The 17,121-nt window shown below is 41.5% G+C and overlaps 1 protein-coding gene and 1 long non-coding RNA gene across 5 annotated transcripts in view; one reads left to right on the top strand and one right to left on the bottom strand.

Annotated features, from left to right (window-relative positions):
• PDE4B (phosphodiesterase 4B) overlaps positions 1–17,121 on the top strand; it is a 255,342-nt gene that overhangs the window by 145,064 nt on the left and 93,157 nt on the right. The window lies entirely within an intron of this gene.
• LOC310765773 lies at positions 9,447–10,863 on the bottom strand. The gene is made up of 2 exons (XR_014549795.1): positions 10,680–10,863; positions 9,447–9,591 (listed from the first exon to the last, which is right to left on the bottom strand). It is a non-coding gene; the product is annotated as an uncharacterized lncRNA (long non-coding RNA).

Genomic DNA, 17,121 nt, shown 5'->3' with positions numbered 1-17,121 from the left:
AGTTTGTTAACGTGCACTGACACACTCCACTTATCCACATGTACCACTAGCCTGGCACTTACTGTTTAGCACTTTAAAAGGACCTGGATATTCCCTGCATGAACCTGGCAACTAGCTGCGGACATCAGGACTTGCCCTGTTATATGCCACTTCACTCACATGAGGTTTGGAGAACAAGGACAGAAGATTCAGCCACCTTTTCAATGCGGGTGGCACTGTGGTCTAAACCACCGAGCCTCTTGGCCTTGCCAGTCAGAAGGTCAGCGATTTGAATCCCCACAACGGAGTGAGCTCCTGTTGCTCTGTGCCATCTCCTGCCAACCTAGCAGTTTGAAAGCACACCAGTGCAAGTAGATAAATAGGTGCCGCTGTGGTGGGAAGGTAAGCAGCATCTCCAAGCACTCTGGCTTACATCACGGTGTTCTATTGTGCCAGAAGCGGTTTAGTCAGTCTGGCCACATAACCTGGAAAGATGTCTGGACAAACGCCGGCTCCCTCAGCCTGAATGGGTGTATTGAGACATTAAGTCAAAACATGCACTTTATGGCACTATCTGCTGTTTTTGATGTATTTTCCTGCTGGTTTTGTGCTGATGTGGGATTGTTTGTTAATTTACCTTTTGATACTGTATTTTTATTTTATTTTTACTATTTTATGCCGTTAGGCATCCTATTTGGATGGAAGATACAGGATACAAATGTTATCTATAAATAATTAAAAATAACACCCTAAAGTATTGACTAACTTGGCCCCAGCACTCAGTTTAATTATTCTCTTCTAGTAATTCCAGATCATAACTTACATTTTCAGAAGCCCTGGGAACCAGTACATCCCCATCCCCACCCCACCTTAAATTGCAACAGCTTCCCAATGTGAGACATGGGATTGTGGTCCACATAACTGCATTTTTTAAAGGCTTGCAGCAATAACAAAAGTGAACCATGGCAGGAAAACTGCTTGCTACATGGAGGCAGCTACCATGGAAAGCTGTTAAAAGTAGACCCTTCATGCTTGGCTATCACTGACTGGGCTGTTGATTTGAAAGTTAGCAAGTTGAGAGACAAAATTCCTTGTGCCTCTGTTTGCGCATGTGTGCACACACACATGCTCAGAGGCTACAGACTTTAAAATCTTGTAAAATGTTCACTTGGTATCTTTAGCTGTAAGTGCTGATGCTATAATTAGCACTTTCTTTCTTTTTTACTTTCAATGGCTAAGGATGAGAAATATATTTTCTAAACACTTTTCGCCCTTTGCTGCTTTACCAGTGTATCATGCCACTGACGAAATTCAATTTTCTGTGTTAGGACTGCTTCCAGCTTGCTCAGAAATGCTAAGCAGGGAAGAGCTAGTTAAATGAGAGGTACTGCAGCTGCAGGAGTAATGTGAAGTTCAAGAACTTGATGACGAGTAAGTGAAGTTTAAAAACATATCCACAAATGTTGGATTTCACTGTGGACTTCACTTTGAAGCTGATGGTTGGACAGTGAATAAACTTCCTGCTTATCCTTCTCATTTTTGGATTTCATTATCGTTGGGGAAGGATTATATAAATGAAAACAGGAAACTGCAGTCAAGATATTTTTTGCCAAGAATTGATGTTTCCCTCTGATATAAGCAGGGAACTATGGAAGGCCACGGAAGATGTTCTGAATGCACCCTTGAATTGTGAATAGCAAATTATTTGCATTCATACATATATATATTTGTATATGTATGACATCCAAACTGAAATGCAAGCTGATACTCAATTACAAAGTATAAAAACCTTTTGGAGCGCTCTGTGTGCAAGTTAAGCAAATTATGGAGAAATTAGAAAACCAGCTTCTGATTAAATTTAAGAACACAACAAAAAATTGGAAGATGTTAAATATTAATAATTTCTGTAGTCGTCGTCATTCATGGATATGGTAAGTTTGTTTTACCAATGAATTTACTTATGTTTGTGAAAGATAGCTATAAATATACTGAACCCACAATTGTGTTATATAAACATGCGTTAGAATATACAGCAAGGCAGGAAGAAAGATAAGAAAATTTTGTGATTATATTCATAAATGTTACTGGTGTTTTGTGGTTCATTGCATCAGCACTCCTCAATTTTGGTACAATACTCTCTTTGTGGTGTGATAGCAAAATTTGCCTTAAATGTTGTTGACAGGATTGCAGGACGTGGCTGTAAATAGACATGAGCTACTGATCCTATGGATAAAGTTCTAGTTCAGTGGAAGTGTCTTGTTTACAAGGACTGCACAACAAATGAAACAACTTGAATTGATGATTTAGACTGTGAACATGTAGCTTTTAATTTCAGTTAACATTTTAAGTGTTGCATTTTCGACATAGTTTTATCAATACAGTTTCCTTTGACAGTGTTAAAATACAAACTGCTTTTTTTTTGATGCAGATGTTTATTAATGCAGTTTGAATTCAGCCATTGCAATGCAATTGGAGGTAGAATGGTGTTTCCAAAAAATACATCCTCTTAGATATAATACATTTGTGAATTCTTGAATTAAAGGGTGGGGTTTTTTTTGTTTTGTTTTATGTTGATACACAGATAGTAGTCTTACATTAGTATAAAACTGCAATTTGGGGCAGTTTCTCCTAGTAGTGGGACTAAAAGATAGTGGCTAGCTTAAGGGCACATAATTCATTCATGTCAGATGTGAATTTGAACTGGACACTTTCAAGTTTACATGGTTTGACCATACCACCACCACAGTTCTAACAACCTCTGCCTCCGAAGATTCTCATCCCTTAAAATATATCTGACATTGACACTGGATCTGCAAAAAAGTGTGGCACAATAACATGGTCTCACTGTGATGTAAGTTTAATTAACAGGGCCCCCGGGTTTTTGTTTTTGCTACTTTAATCTTTTCCTGTGGCATAAATAAGTTTTTGACAATAATTCTTCTCATCCATTCAGAGCTCTGCTGAGGTACATCCTAATTTTGTTTATTGGGCTGCTCTGTAGGTTGTATCTATTGCCAGTCCTACTCAGAATAGACCCAGGGAAATTAGTGGACCTAATTTTGTTATATCCATTAATTTCAATGGGTCTACTCTGACAAAAATTAGCATTGGATACAGACCTGTACTTTCCTAAAATAGGATATTGGGGGATTGAGAGACATGGCTAACATACGCATGAGAGGATTACAGAAGATGTTGTAGAGTCCTTTGACTTTCCACACAGTGCAAACGCATTGGGGGTGAGTTAAAAGGTTTGCTTTAGATTGCTCAGAATGAATCCTCTTGAGCCACAAGAAGCTTAAATGTTCTGGAAATACTCCAGCCTGCTCTAGCATAAAGGAGGCACTGGGCAGTGGGAGCATTTGCACATAATAGTGTTGATCTAATTCCATACTACAGAGTACCCTGGTAATATTTACAACAGTTTATAAGCCAGTGTGGTGTGATTATTACATATCACACAAAATATTATCTCCTGACTCACAAGTGCTGCTTCCAGGTTATGCAAAGACTAAATCTATGATAGCAGCGAAACATTCTGCATAGAGTAACATATATCACACACCACAGAGGCTGCTAAGTTGCAAATTTCACCTAATTCTGTCAAATAAAAAAAAAAGGTACCGTATATTTATTTCTTGATTTCCCCATAATAGTGAATGGGTAGATACAAAGCTTCAGACTTTCAGATTTTGACCCAAATCAGGCAGTCTCTTGTAGTCAGTACTCACCCCAATAGTTTTAACTTTGTGTCCAGCATTATTATCAGTCTACTATGAGTGTAACTGGAAGGTTTCGGACCCTGAAAATGTAATATATAATCATGTATTATAGTTTATGTTGTGTTTGAGCAGAAGGAATGCCACTACATAAAGGCCTATGCTTTTTTCCTGCTTGAGACATGTGCAATTTTTAAATTAGGCTCAAAATATTTCAGTCAACAGTTTCTGAAGTGATTGGATGTTTTAAATATTACCAAAAGCTGTCATTTCTCCTGAAAGCTTATTAAGCTCTTCTTGTTGTTGTTGTTTAAATAACTGAAGCACTGTCATTTGGATTTATGAACTTTTAAATAGAAATTTTGCTTCAAGTGTTAATGTTTTGTCTTGTCAGATTCTGCAAATCATATGAATAATGGGGCCCTGAACTAAATCTAGGTTTAGATAGCAAAAATTGAATCTGGATTCAAAGAAGTAATGGGGTGAACCCTCCCCTTGCCCCCAAGATTAACTTGTAATTGGGCTTCGAAAACCAAACAGAAAATACAGCTCACGCAGCACAGTTCTTACCATTTCTATTCAGAAGGCTGATATAGTGAATTTTGGCAACATCACAAGTTCAAATTCCTTTCATCAGCTATCCACTCATCAAGTGGCCTTGAGTAAACTGATGGTTCTTTGTTCGGTTCCCAATGTGCAATATGGAAATAATGCAGACCTACCTCCAGGAATTGTTTTGAGGATTAATTAAATGTGGATATGCTGTTGTCAGTTGCATTGAACTTTCAAGACAGTGTAGGTGTAAAGGTAATAAATAATATTAATGGAATACCCATGCAGGCAAAGTTTGAAGGCTTAATCTATTTCCTCCTCCACCCTAAATCATAGCTGGTTCTTAAAACTTCAGGCTGTGTTACTGATCCCGGGAAGCAGGCATATTAATTGCTTTGAATAACTTCCAATCTGTTAAGTATTACAGTGAGGCTGTTGGCCAGAATGCAGGTCCAAGTGACAATGCTTTTCTTTTCCCTTTTTTAAGCAATTAGTCAAGAACTGTGCCTTCATGGAACCAAATGCAAAGAACCTCATAGAGTGACATTTTATACTGTCCAAGAAGAGGTGAAGGGTGGTCCAAATGTTTGTGTACGTGAAAAAATTAGGCAGGAACCTCCTCTACCTAGTTATTTCAGCTAGTCTGAGTACTAGTGTGGCTTCACAGAGGAAAGTCCTGTATTTGAAAAGCTGTCAGAGGGAAGTTCTCTATTTGAACATGGCCTGTATTTCAAGGGCTATCCAGTCCAAGTGTGGTTTCAAGATAAAGAACCAGAAAAAGTTAGAAATAGGGGCCTTGAAGTTCCCCAACAGCAGTTAGCACCTGAATCAGGAGGCTGCACACATGCCACCTGGTCAGTATTCTATTTCTATTTAAATTATAATAACTATTTCTGTATTTGCATTTATACATCTAAATTAACATGCTAAGCTGTGCCCTCTTTAGATGATGCATGCCCTCTTTATTAATGGTATGCTACTTAGTACAGCCATCCAGAGCAAGATGGTGACATGGCCCCCATCCTCATACACAGTCGAAGGTGACCAAACTAGCATTTAAATCTTAATTTAACATTGGTGATGGGACTTGTTCTCTGCTACACCAGCACCTGGAAGCAGGAAGCTACCTTAAGGAGCATAGGGCAGGTAAAGTTGCCACCTTTGGCTGGGCAAAATAAAGGACAGGTCAGAGGAGAATTGGGGGGCTGAAAATTACTTTACCTGGTGCAGAAATGACTTCAAAGCTCTCCACCAAAAGGGAGGGAACCAGAACCCCCTCTCTCTGACTGACCTCCCTCTGCCTGTGCAAAAACTCTAATTTCCCAGTTCCTGCCCCCCATTCTCCACCAGGCCTATGCAAACCCTCATTCTCTGACTCCAAGTCTCTGTCTCTGAGCCACCCACCTCTGCCCACACAAAAACTCCCCCCCCCCAGTCTCCACCAGGGCCCTCTTCCCCTCAATTCTATTTCTAAACCTCTGTCTTCCTAACAGATATAGGCAACCAGTACTTTTTGCACAACCTTCAAGCTCCCATCACTTTGCACTGTTGACTCATAGCTGTAATTACATGAGGGGAGAAGGAGGAGGAGAAATGAAGGTAATGATGGAACTGAGTCTAACCAGAGCCGTGCTGCGGACGTCCTAAAACCAGGTAGCTCTCCGTTGCATTATCTCACTATAAATTTCTGATCTGAGCAAACACCATCACTTTGCCCTGCCTGCCCAAAAGCTTTGTTTATGTGATTTGTTTGTAGAGGAGCTTTTGTGTGTTCATATATTCTGATATGGTTTGTGTGGCCCTGGCTGGCAACTAATTTTTAAAAGGAAGCATATTTTGAACTGCACTGAGAGGCTAAGTAAAGACAAATGCAGTATGCAGAACATTTCCAAAAACAATGTTAAACAAATTGCCCTGTATCAGCAATACATAATGCAACTCTGTTTATTTTGCTTTCTGTTGTTGTGTTTTGGAAATAATACTTTAAAAAATCCAAACACAGATTGAAGGGGCTGTAGGACTGGCATGACCCACTACCTCACAGGCAAATAGCCCCTTCCTCATTAGTAAAATGCAACACAGCCTCTCTAATAATTCCTCTCTCATCCTCTTAGGTATTTTTCTCTAGTCTTGGCTTGGTAAGGAGGAGGGTATGAGCATAGCTGTTCAGGTTCATAAAGGAGAACTCCATCAAGCCTATGTTTTTCGCACTGGGGGAGTGTGGATTAAAGAGCCATTTGCCTGTATCTCGGGGTGAGTGGCTGAGGAGTGTACAGTAATATATGTGGATGTAATAAATAGAAGGGATGCGGGTGGCGCTGTGGGTTAAACCACAGAACCATCAGAAGGTCGGCGGTTCGAATCCCTGTGACGGGGTGAGCTCCCGTTTCTCGGTCCCTGCTCTTGCCAACCTAGCAGTTCGAAAGCATGTCAAAGTGCAAGTAGATAAATAGGTACCGCTCCAGCGGGAAGGTAAACGGCGTTTCCGTGTGCTGCTCTGGTTCGCCAGAAGCGGCTTAGTCATGCTGGCCACATGACCTGGAAGTTGTATGCCGGCTCCCTCGGCCAATAAAGCGAGATGAGCGCCGCAACCCCAGAGTCGGCCACGACTGGACCCTAATAGTCAGGGGTCCCTTTACCTAATAAATAGAAGGTTGTGCCAACAACCTGCCACTGTTCGCACTGGATGGTTAGATTGCTTTGCCTGTGTCTTCGATTACACAGGAGTAAGGTCTGCAGTGAAGACTGAGCCTCTGTGGTGCTAGAAGCCTGTCTCTAGCATATTCAGTGGGTGGGATGTTTTAGCAGGCTTAAAAGGAATTTCAGTAACTCCAATCTCTTTCCCATTAATGAACATTACAAATCCAAAGGATACTACAGGCAAAAATGGATGGTCACATTAGCTTTATTGTATATATCAGGCAGTGAAGTGGGGGTGTTTGGCAATGGAAGGTGTGGTTTAATAGGAAATTTGTGACAGACCAGGAGCAGGAGATCTCAGGGTCCCTAATGCAGACTTCCACATTGCAGTCATTCTGACTTCTCATGAATAAAATTCAGCTATTGATGCCGGAGTTAAATCAGATTTTTTTAAAGCATAATACTCCATCTCCGAATGTGCTGGAACTAGCACATTATTAATTCTTAAATTTCGGCATTAAAGGAAGCTATAATTGGTCTCCGACTCTCTCAAATTTCCTATTTAGGAGAGAGATAGCAGGAGACTGTAAGCACAATGGAAAATGGGAAAGACAAATATTTTCACATACTCAAGAAACTGCAGTCAAATAAAGACAAAGAATGCATTGTTTAACCGTAGTTTTGATTAAGAAAATTCCATGAGATTAAGCAATTGGGGGGGGGCGTGTTTGTGGTAATAAAGTATTGTGCTTCAGTGCTTCTTCTTCTTGTTCACGGAGCTTTTTTTAATATAGGTATTGTGTGTGTTTTTACCATCCTAATAAGATGTTGGTTACATTACCCTTTCTATTGTCTTCATAGAATCATAGAATTGTGAAGTTGGAAGGGACCCTCAGGGTCATCTAGCTCAACCCCCTGCAATGCAGGAATCTCAACTGAAGCATCCATGGCAGATGGTAAAATATAGTATAAAGGATATTGGTTTGCTTTAAAAGTAGTCACTTTGGGAATGCAGTGTACGCGAAGCGTTGGGTCATGAGGTTTATCCTATATATACAACTATTGCTTCCCATTTTGATTAATTCTACAGATTTCATTAACATGCTGCTGATCGCATGGTCGGCGGTTCGAATCCCCACGGCGGGGTGAGCTCCCGTCTTTCGGTCCCAGCTCCTGCCCACCTAGCAGTTCGAAAGCACCCTTAAGTGCAAGTAGATAAATATGTACCGCTTTCTAGCGGGAAGGTAAACGGCGTTCCGTGTGCTGCTCTGGTGCCAGCTCGCCAGAGTAGCTTCGTCACGCTGGCCACGTGACCTGGAAGTGTCTGCGGACAGCACTGGCTCCCGGCCTCTAGAGTGAGATGAGCGCACAACCCTAGAGTCTGTCAAGACTGGCCCGTACGGGCAGGGGTACCTTTACCTTTGTTGTTGTTTAGTCGTTTAGTCGTGTCCGACTCTTCGTGACCCCATGGACCAGAGCACGCCAGGCACTTCTGTCTTCCACTGCCTCCCGCAGCTTGGTCAGACTCATGTTTGTAGCTTCGAGAACACTGTCCAAGCATCTCGTCCTCTGTCGTCCCCTTCTCCTTGTGCCCTCCATCTTTCCCAACATCAGGGTCTTTTCCAGGGAGTCTTCTCTTCTCATGAGGTGGCCAAAGTACTGGAGCCTCAGCTTCACAATCTGTCCTTCCAGTGAGCACTCAGGGCTGATTTCCTTCAGAATGGATACGTTTGATCTTCTTGCAGTCCATGGGACTCTCAAGAGTCTCCTCCAGCACCATAGTTCAAAAGCATCAATTCTTCGGCGAACAGCCTTCTTTATGGTCCAGCTCTCACTTCCATACATCACTACTGGGAAAACCTTTACCTTTACCTTACCTATTTTTATCCCACTCATCACTGCTTAAAAAAAATCTGACATTGAGACATTAGTTTCCCCCCTATCTTGTAAGTTTTCCTTTTTTATGTAATACATTTTAAATTTCTGGTCCATCTCATGGTATATTCATGGATGTCACATTTTCTAGTTAAATAATGTCTTATATGGGACTATATTAAATATGGACCTTGTTTGCAAATGTGTGAGATTTAGAACATAAATACAGGCATGTTTATATTCACATAATTGGGAATGTGCGTGTAGTCTATATATAATCAATTCAGGAAGCTGTTTGTGTAGTCTATATATAATCAATTCAGGAAGCTGTTTACAAAAAAAGGTTATTTGCAAACTTCACTATCCTAGTGATTACATGTCTCTTCCTCTTTTGTATCTCAGTATTCCTTCAGCAGAAATTCCAATTGATTTCTACTGAGTGCTGGGTTTAATGAGTTAAGAATGGGACTTGCGATGCCTGGCTTTGTGCTATAATGATTGTGAAGCCTATTTCACTGTGACTGAACTGGAAAACACATCAGATCATCACAGCTTTGCTAGCACAGTAACCTTCAGCAGTCTTTCCCTATGGCCATCAATAGCTTATATGCAATTACTCACTGTGAACTGTAGGATCAGCTTCCAGCTGCAAGCTTAACAGAACATAGCCCACAAGCAGCAGATGAAATATGGATTTATAATCTAATCCATAAAGAAAATCTGAGTATGTGTGCACATGCTTGAATCTAAAAGCATACTTCACGGGGCGTTCCTGATGTGATGTGGTTTAAAGTCTTCATGATCATGAGTCCCAGGTGCCAGATTCCTGAAAGTTTGTATAAAACTGCATCTGTGATGTTAGCAACTGTACCCTCTGATTACTAGGAAGAGGCAACTGAAGGCAATGTCTTAAACAGCAGTCTATCTGCTTCTGCCTATGCTATCAGCACTTTAAAATTTCTTAAAACTATAAGCCACCTCAGGGCCGGATTTAGGTTTGATGAGGTCCTAAGCTATAATGGGGCCCTGTATATGTCCTTTGTCAACAACAAATTGCCGCTGTTTTTTGTGTGGAATATATGATATATGGTGATTTATGGACCTAATGGGTATCTAAAGCCATTTGCACAGGTTGCCATGCAACCAGTCCATGCAGAATGTAGGCACCCTATATATAGAAATGAGCAAACCAGTGATATTTTAGGGAGCAGGTGGGGCCCATTACTTACATCATAGGCACCTACACAGCACAAAACACTGTTGCTGTATGTAGGTTTTATTTCATTTGTTTTTTATCTTATATTTTGGAAATGTACATCCAGTTTTTTTTTCCTTTAAATTTTTTTGGGACCTCCAAGAGAGTGGGGCCCAAAGCTATAGCTTGTTTAGCTTATACGTAAATCTGGCACTGAGCCACTGGCAAATGCCATGTCTGCCCATAGCCCTGTTGGAAGCTTTGTTCAATAGTTCCACTTCCTGAGGGCCGTACGTCTGTATTTCTAGCTCTGGTGATTATCAAAACTGAGCACAGATCCCTGGCATGCATAATGCTCTGTCTGCAAAACTCTCCTTTCTGTCCTGCCTTTCTGCAACTGGCACAAAAAGCACAATGCAGATTAAATGAAAAGTGCCTGACCCAAAACTGATTAACTTGACTCTTTATCAGCCGTCTCCACACTCATTTCCTTAGTTTAGGGAAGTAGTAGAATTAGGAAGGTGGGTGAGCATTCTCATCATAGTTGCTCCTCACAAATTATCTTCTTTGTAACTCATCACATGCGGCCACAATTGTAAGATGTGCATGAGAGAGCATATATTTCCCCCTAGTACCAAATCCAATCTGCAGTTGAAAGGCTTTGGAGTAGAAAATGAACCTGGGGTGAGGTTCAGGGACAAACAACATGTTACACTTACCTATATGTACCTTTTATCTTAGCTTTTTTCTTTTTGTCACCACACTTTGAAGCTGGCAATTTCTGCAAACAAACTCGGGAGGGGAGAGGAGAAAAAAAATGCAACTTAACACTTTGCCTGCTGATCAATTTTTCTTTCAACTGAAAAGAGATACAGATAGCCATATTTTTCCCTCCATGCAAAAAGCCTGGTTGGGAAGAATTATGGTATGAACTGGCCAACAGGGAAGAGGTTTAAACATACTCTTCCATGCCACTTTGCCTTGAAATTTAAAGCCTAATGTAAAATGCAGTCCTAATGAGTTACTGTTTATCCCCCTCTTTTTAATGCACTTTTCCTTCTTCTGTCTCATTTTCTAGTTCTTGAAAACTCTATGGTTTCCCTTCCCTATTTTCATCTTTCATGTGGTAGGTTGGGCTGAAGTCAGGTACCTAGATGGTATTTTCTGCAACACATTAGGTGCAGAGAGGGAATCCCATTCCCTCAATTGGCAAGTGTGAAAACTTTGCAAATAGACTTAGGCATGTCTCTTGCTGTGCAGGAGCTAAATACCAAGCATCCATTAATAATTCACTGTACAGTGGTACCTCGGGTTAAGTACTTAATTCATTCCGGAGGTCCATTCTTAACCTGAAACTGTTCTTAACCTGAAGCACCACTTTAGCTAATGGGGCCTCCTGCTGCCTCCGCACCGCCGGAGCACAATTTCTGTTCTCATCCTGAAGCAATTACCCAAGGTAATATTTCTAGGTTAGCGGAGTCTGTAACCTGAAGCGTATGTAACCTGAGGTACCACTGTATAGTTAACTTAAGGTACAACAGTATAAATGTCTACTCAGAATTAAGTCTCTTTGCTTTTAATGGGACTTACTCCCAGTAAGTTGATACAGCCTAGGCTTTGGTTTAGAGTTGGCATGGGGGACAGCCAAGTTTTTTGTGCCTTTAACAGCTGTGTCAAAGGCAAAAATTCAACAGGGTAAGCCTTTTCTAGTATGAAAATACAATTACAGTATGGGGAAAATTTCATCTGTTCCTGTTCTGTCTGTCATGCTTTTTAATACGGGGTTTATTTTTACGTCCTCCACTCAACCTGCAAAAGGGAACACACATTTTACAAATGATACAAAGCAGATGCAAATTGCATGCATGTGTCCTCTTTTGTGAGGGCCCAATCCACATAGTGTCGCCACCTCTGCCAAGGGGTTGCCAATGTGCCTTCTAGGCTCCCTGGAGAGAGGACCAGAAAAGGAATGGTGCCCAAATGACCAGTTATTCTTTCCCCATAATGGCATGCCTAGACTTCACTACCATGCCTACCTGTGTCCATTACGGTCTGAATGGAAGCGCCCTACCCAGTTCTAGCCTTTTATGCCTTTCAGAAACGTACTTGGCCAGCCTACTCAACCCAATAAGAAGAAAACAAGAAGAGCATGCAGGTTGCCACATTAATAAACAAATCACAGTCCAGGAAGAGTTATACACTCAAACTGTGTATGCATGTATTTAACAGTAGCATCAGAACATGGCTTACACTTACTACAGTTCCGGTGAATGAGATAACCTGCTCCGCTACCAGTGAAACAGCTATGGCTGCCCTCTCACTGTAGGCTCACCAGGGCTATCTTACCCATAGGTGCTAGGGGTGCAAGGCACCTGGGCGCCAGGCTCTCAGGCGTGCCAGGCCAAGAGTCCGGGGCCCGAAAGTTGAGTCTGAGGAAGATCCCACCCATCGGTTGGAGTGCCACGGCGGGCTCTTCCGCTGTGGGTGGCTCTGCGCCACAAGTCTGGGGGCGACCAAGCCAGTGAGATGCTGAGGTGGGCGGCCGGCTCTGCTCTCCTGTGCACTTGGGACTGGGCAACCTGGGGGGGGGAGCCGGGGGGATCTTTGCACCCCGGCGCCACATATGCTTAAGACAGCCCTGAGGCTCACAAGGGAGCTCACTCCCCTCCAGAGGGAACCCCCCTACCCCCCTGACCAGGGGCAATCCGAGGCAGGGGGTGGGAAGCTTGGCGCACTCTCACAGCACTCCAAAGAGGGACAACCCAAAGGAATAATTCCATTTCTCTTTGGAGGTGGCCTACCACTGTGTGGGTACCTTGGGCGTTAAATACCCTGACAATGGCTATAGACAGGTGTCAATTTCTTCACTGAAACATGAGGTTTTCCTCACCAAGGCAGCGAAGGTCTCCACGCCTCCATTGCTGACTCTTTTTAGGCAGTGCAGCATTTGTTGGAAAGAAATCTGTACTAAAGCTGAGAATATTGTAAAATCAATATAAGTTAGAGTAGGCCATAAAGAAATAACCGAAACGTTTTGGAGGGGAAAATATTTGTCTCTATATATAGGTCTATTGGTTATATTTAATAGTCAAGGGAGACTAGAATAATTGCTATGTATTACTGAACGAGAGAGAGAGAGAGAGAGAGAGAGAGAGAGAGAGAGAGAAAGAAATCAGGTTACTTTAGATTATGAAAGAGGTGTTACTGCTTCATCTGCTGTGCTGGTTTTATAATTCCTCACTGCAGAAAAGAAAGAAAACTTTTAAGGGAAGTAAATTAAAACCTTTAATGTGATTTCCCAGTTTTTACTACTGGGATTTCCCCCCTTAAAGGATGTTACAGATCAGTAAGCAGATTTCATACTTAATGGCTCTGCAGTTATATATGAAACCTTATGTTTTATTTGGATTATTAATAATCATGCTGGGCAATAATATTTCTAAGATGCTCTGTGCTATTCTAATTGCTGCAATTGCAAGGTTCAGAATGCTGAAACACTGCTGCTTTGGTGTTGAGCCAGGAGCGCCTGATTGATAATATCTGTCTCGGGTGTCACCATGAGAGAAAAGAATAAAGTCTCAGTAGATTCAGTGCAGTGCAGCTGTCTAGCTTAGCTCTAATTTCTCTGGCCCATTGACGTCATTGGGAGGTTTCAAACCAGTCCAAGACGCCTAGTAAACTTGCACATAAATGGAACAAAAATGCACTGATTCTATAATCCACTGCTCAGGAAAAGTTAGGGATTGTCTCTTCTCATTCTAGCTTGTTTAATTTCCCACATTAATTCTTTTCACTTTTAAAAACAAAACATTTCGTTAGCTAGGATGTGGAGAGATGCCTTTTTAAAAGGCAAGTGCAGAATGCAGATGTAGATAGATGTAGAATGACAGAGCTTTGCTTATCTGCATCTTTCAGCCTTGAAAGATGATGAATTTGTAAATGTGTATAAGGATTTAAACAAGATGCTCCAATTGTAGGAGGGTTTTTTAAAAAATGAAAATGCCACCTCTGCCTCCCAACAACCCATTGTGTTCAGTATTAATCTGCTTATGTCATATTTATAGGTTTTTTGGGGTGGGGAGGTAAAAACAAGAAAGAATTATCTAGTTTAACTGCAATTAATTCATTTAAAGCTGTGGAAGTTTTTTTTTAAAGAATGAGTAAAATAAGCAGCTGAAATAGATGCTTTTGCTTGCTAATATACATACTAGGGAATTTTCTCTACGTGAAAAGGATTTTGTTGTTGTTGTTGTTAGCATTATTTGCACTACACTAATATCTTTACAGATTAGATGTAGCTTTTTACTGATTTAAAGTACTGAAATTACCTGCGTTAATTAGTAATGATACAAAAGGCATTAGTGTGTTAGGAGTGTGCATTATTAAAAAGGAGCAACGTTCCCCAAATAAACCATTTAGAGCTTTGCAGGCAGCTGAATGTCTGCATTGAAGGGGGGGAAGTAATGCAAACGTTAATTCATCTTATATTTCTTAAAGTTTGTAGTTTGTACAGCCGACCTTCCAAGTGTTCCTATTTTCCAGGGACAGTCCCAGATTACAGTTTCTGTTTAGATCCCAGAATGTACCACTTTTCCTGAGGACATCCCAATTTTCATTGAATAAATATTGGAGGGTATGGTAAAAGGTAAAGGTACCCCTGCCCGTACGGGCCAGTCTTGACAGACTCTAGGGTTGTGCGCTCGTCTCACTCTAGAGGCCGGGAGCCAGCGCTGTCTGCAGACACTTCCAGGTCACGTGGCCAGCGTGACAAGCTGCATCTGGCGAGCCAGCGCAGCGCATGGAAACGCCGGAGGGTATGGTAGGATGTCCCTATTTTCATCAGCCACATGTTGGAAGGTATGGAGTTATCCGACCTCCAAACCAACTGAAGGCAGCCCTGTATAGGGAAGTTTTTTTTAATGCTTAATGTTTTCTTGTGTTTTTATATATGTCGGAAGCCACCCAGAGTGGCTGGGGCAACCCAGTCAGAAGGGCAGGGTATAAATAGTAAAATTATTATTATTATTATTAGGAATAGGACATCCTTTTTTCATCAGAGAAATGTTGGAGGGCATGTGTACAGTATGATGAACAACAACAACATAGTATTGGTTATAGCATAATTTGATTCTGTGAGATAGACAACATCACAGTCTGCGTGGGTATGGTATTATGCCTTAAGGTATCGGATTCTTCCCCTGTACATTTTCACCTCATGCCCTTCTTCCCGTTTTGTGAAGGTTAAGAGAGGCGCTGTAACACCAAGTAAAACTCCTGTGTTGCGCTTCAGAAGATGTGGACCATCCTCAACTCCTCACTTTTGAGTCACTGGAGTACTTTCCCTGGTGCCAACACATACTCATGTCATGCAAATGCCTGTGGCTCTTCTGTTCCCTCACACTACAGTGCCCTTCAGAGGCTTTCTGTTTCCTTCCCATCATTCATGCTCCCAGAATACAGAAACAGAGGCAGGACAAACAGCCACTATAGTGCTGCACTGTGTCTCCACAAAGGTGCCCATTCTGTTAGGATTGCCATATTTCAAAAAGTAAAAACCAGGACACCCCAACATTTGTTGAGCTTTTTTGGGGGGGTAGACCACAAAATGGATCTTCTTTTGAGGAGACCACCAAAACTGAGCTTTTTTAAAAAAATATGCCAAAAACCGTGATTTTTTAATTGACTTGCCTAAGATCCAGGACAAAACTCTGCCTTTCAGAATTTCCCCTGGGACGTAAATACTGCATTTAAAATCCCAGACATTACTGGGAAAATTAAATAGACTTATATGCTGGAGGACCCTGTAAAGGGGCTTTCTCCTTCAAGTTCTTAACCTTAGTTTTCAAACATGAAATAGGCCAGTCTTACAGCATTTTGTATGAGGCTTGCCCAATCTTGAGGCTTCATTTGGCCTGCCAATTGCATGGGCTGATGTTGCATATCCTTATCTTGATTCATTGCAATTTTTCTACAAAAATAGGTGTCAGAACTCACCATGAATGCCTCCCTCTTTCTCTTAGAATGGCAGTTGCACCCGCCTGAGAAGTGCCGGAACTCAACTGAGGGGTTCCAGAACCCATCTGAGAGGTGCTGGAACTAAATCAGTTCCCCCTGGGGAAAAAAGCCCTGCCTGTTTTGCTCATTCAAATCCCATAGTCTGTGTTGGCAGCTCACTGGGCTAAGTTCCACTCTCTGACCCTGAGATTCCCATAATAGCTGCATACAACATTTTCTGTTGAAAAGTGGATATATCACATTTAAACTGATATCAATAATATGTAGTTCTCATCCCTTTTGCTATCTAAATCCCTGTCTCTTACATAAAGCTGGGTCACAGTGTTGTATCCATACGGAATACCTGGTACACAGCCTTGTGATGCTATATCACAGGAAGTTGCCAGGACTGCTGCAGCACAGCGGGAAAATCACTGGAGTTTGGATTGTGGTTTGTGCAGGTGCAAAGGAAACAAGTGCTCTTATTCTGCTGAGAGGACTCTGGTACATGTCTGTGTTGCTGCAGAAATCCTGTGGGATCAAGAAGTTTTTGGCTTCCAGAGCCAATAAGTCTCACATGGATTACTACTCTAGACAAGAAACCTTTAATTTTTCACTGAGCAAATATACTTGCAAATACAGCTAAAAGCACTCTCTGAAGAAAGCTGAACCATTTTGCAACAAGCCTGATAGATAATCAAGCAGAGAATGTTGAGATGGCCTTCCAGAAGAAATGAAGATGCCTGTGTACCCTAAACTGGATTTTCTGCAGAAATACTTTGTGCATGTTAATTTCACATCTCTCCTTTAAAAATATGATGTAGTTGACGTCAGCCACATAAAGTAGCTCTTTAGGAGAACTGGGCAAAGGAAATAAGCCTGGGGCCCAATGTCAGTTTGATTGTGCTGTCTGGTGCATCTCTGAGCAAAGGTCTATGGCAGCAGGGAAGCTCAGATTTTTCCAGCAGTTCAAAGGCAATTATCTTCACCTTCAAGGCTACCAACAGTGCATTTTTAGATAACGTTTGGTAACTTAATTGTATGTAGATTATTTTACTTATTTTCAAACATTTCTATCCTACCTTTCTAATAACAGTAACAATAGTACACAAGTTGGCCAAAAAATACATTCAGAACACCAAAAAACCATTATAAAATGCAGTATTA

Source organism: Podarcis filfolensis (assembly GCF_964270895.1).
Source record: "Podarcis filfolensis genome assembly, chromosome: 6".
NCBI lineage: Eukaryota > Metazoa > Chordata > Lepidosauria > Squamata > Lacertidae > Podarcis > Podarcis filfolensis.
Note: the sequence above shows the minus strand (reverse complement) of the source record. Positions and strands in the feature narration are given on the sequence as shown.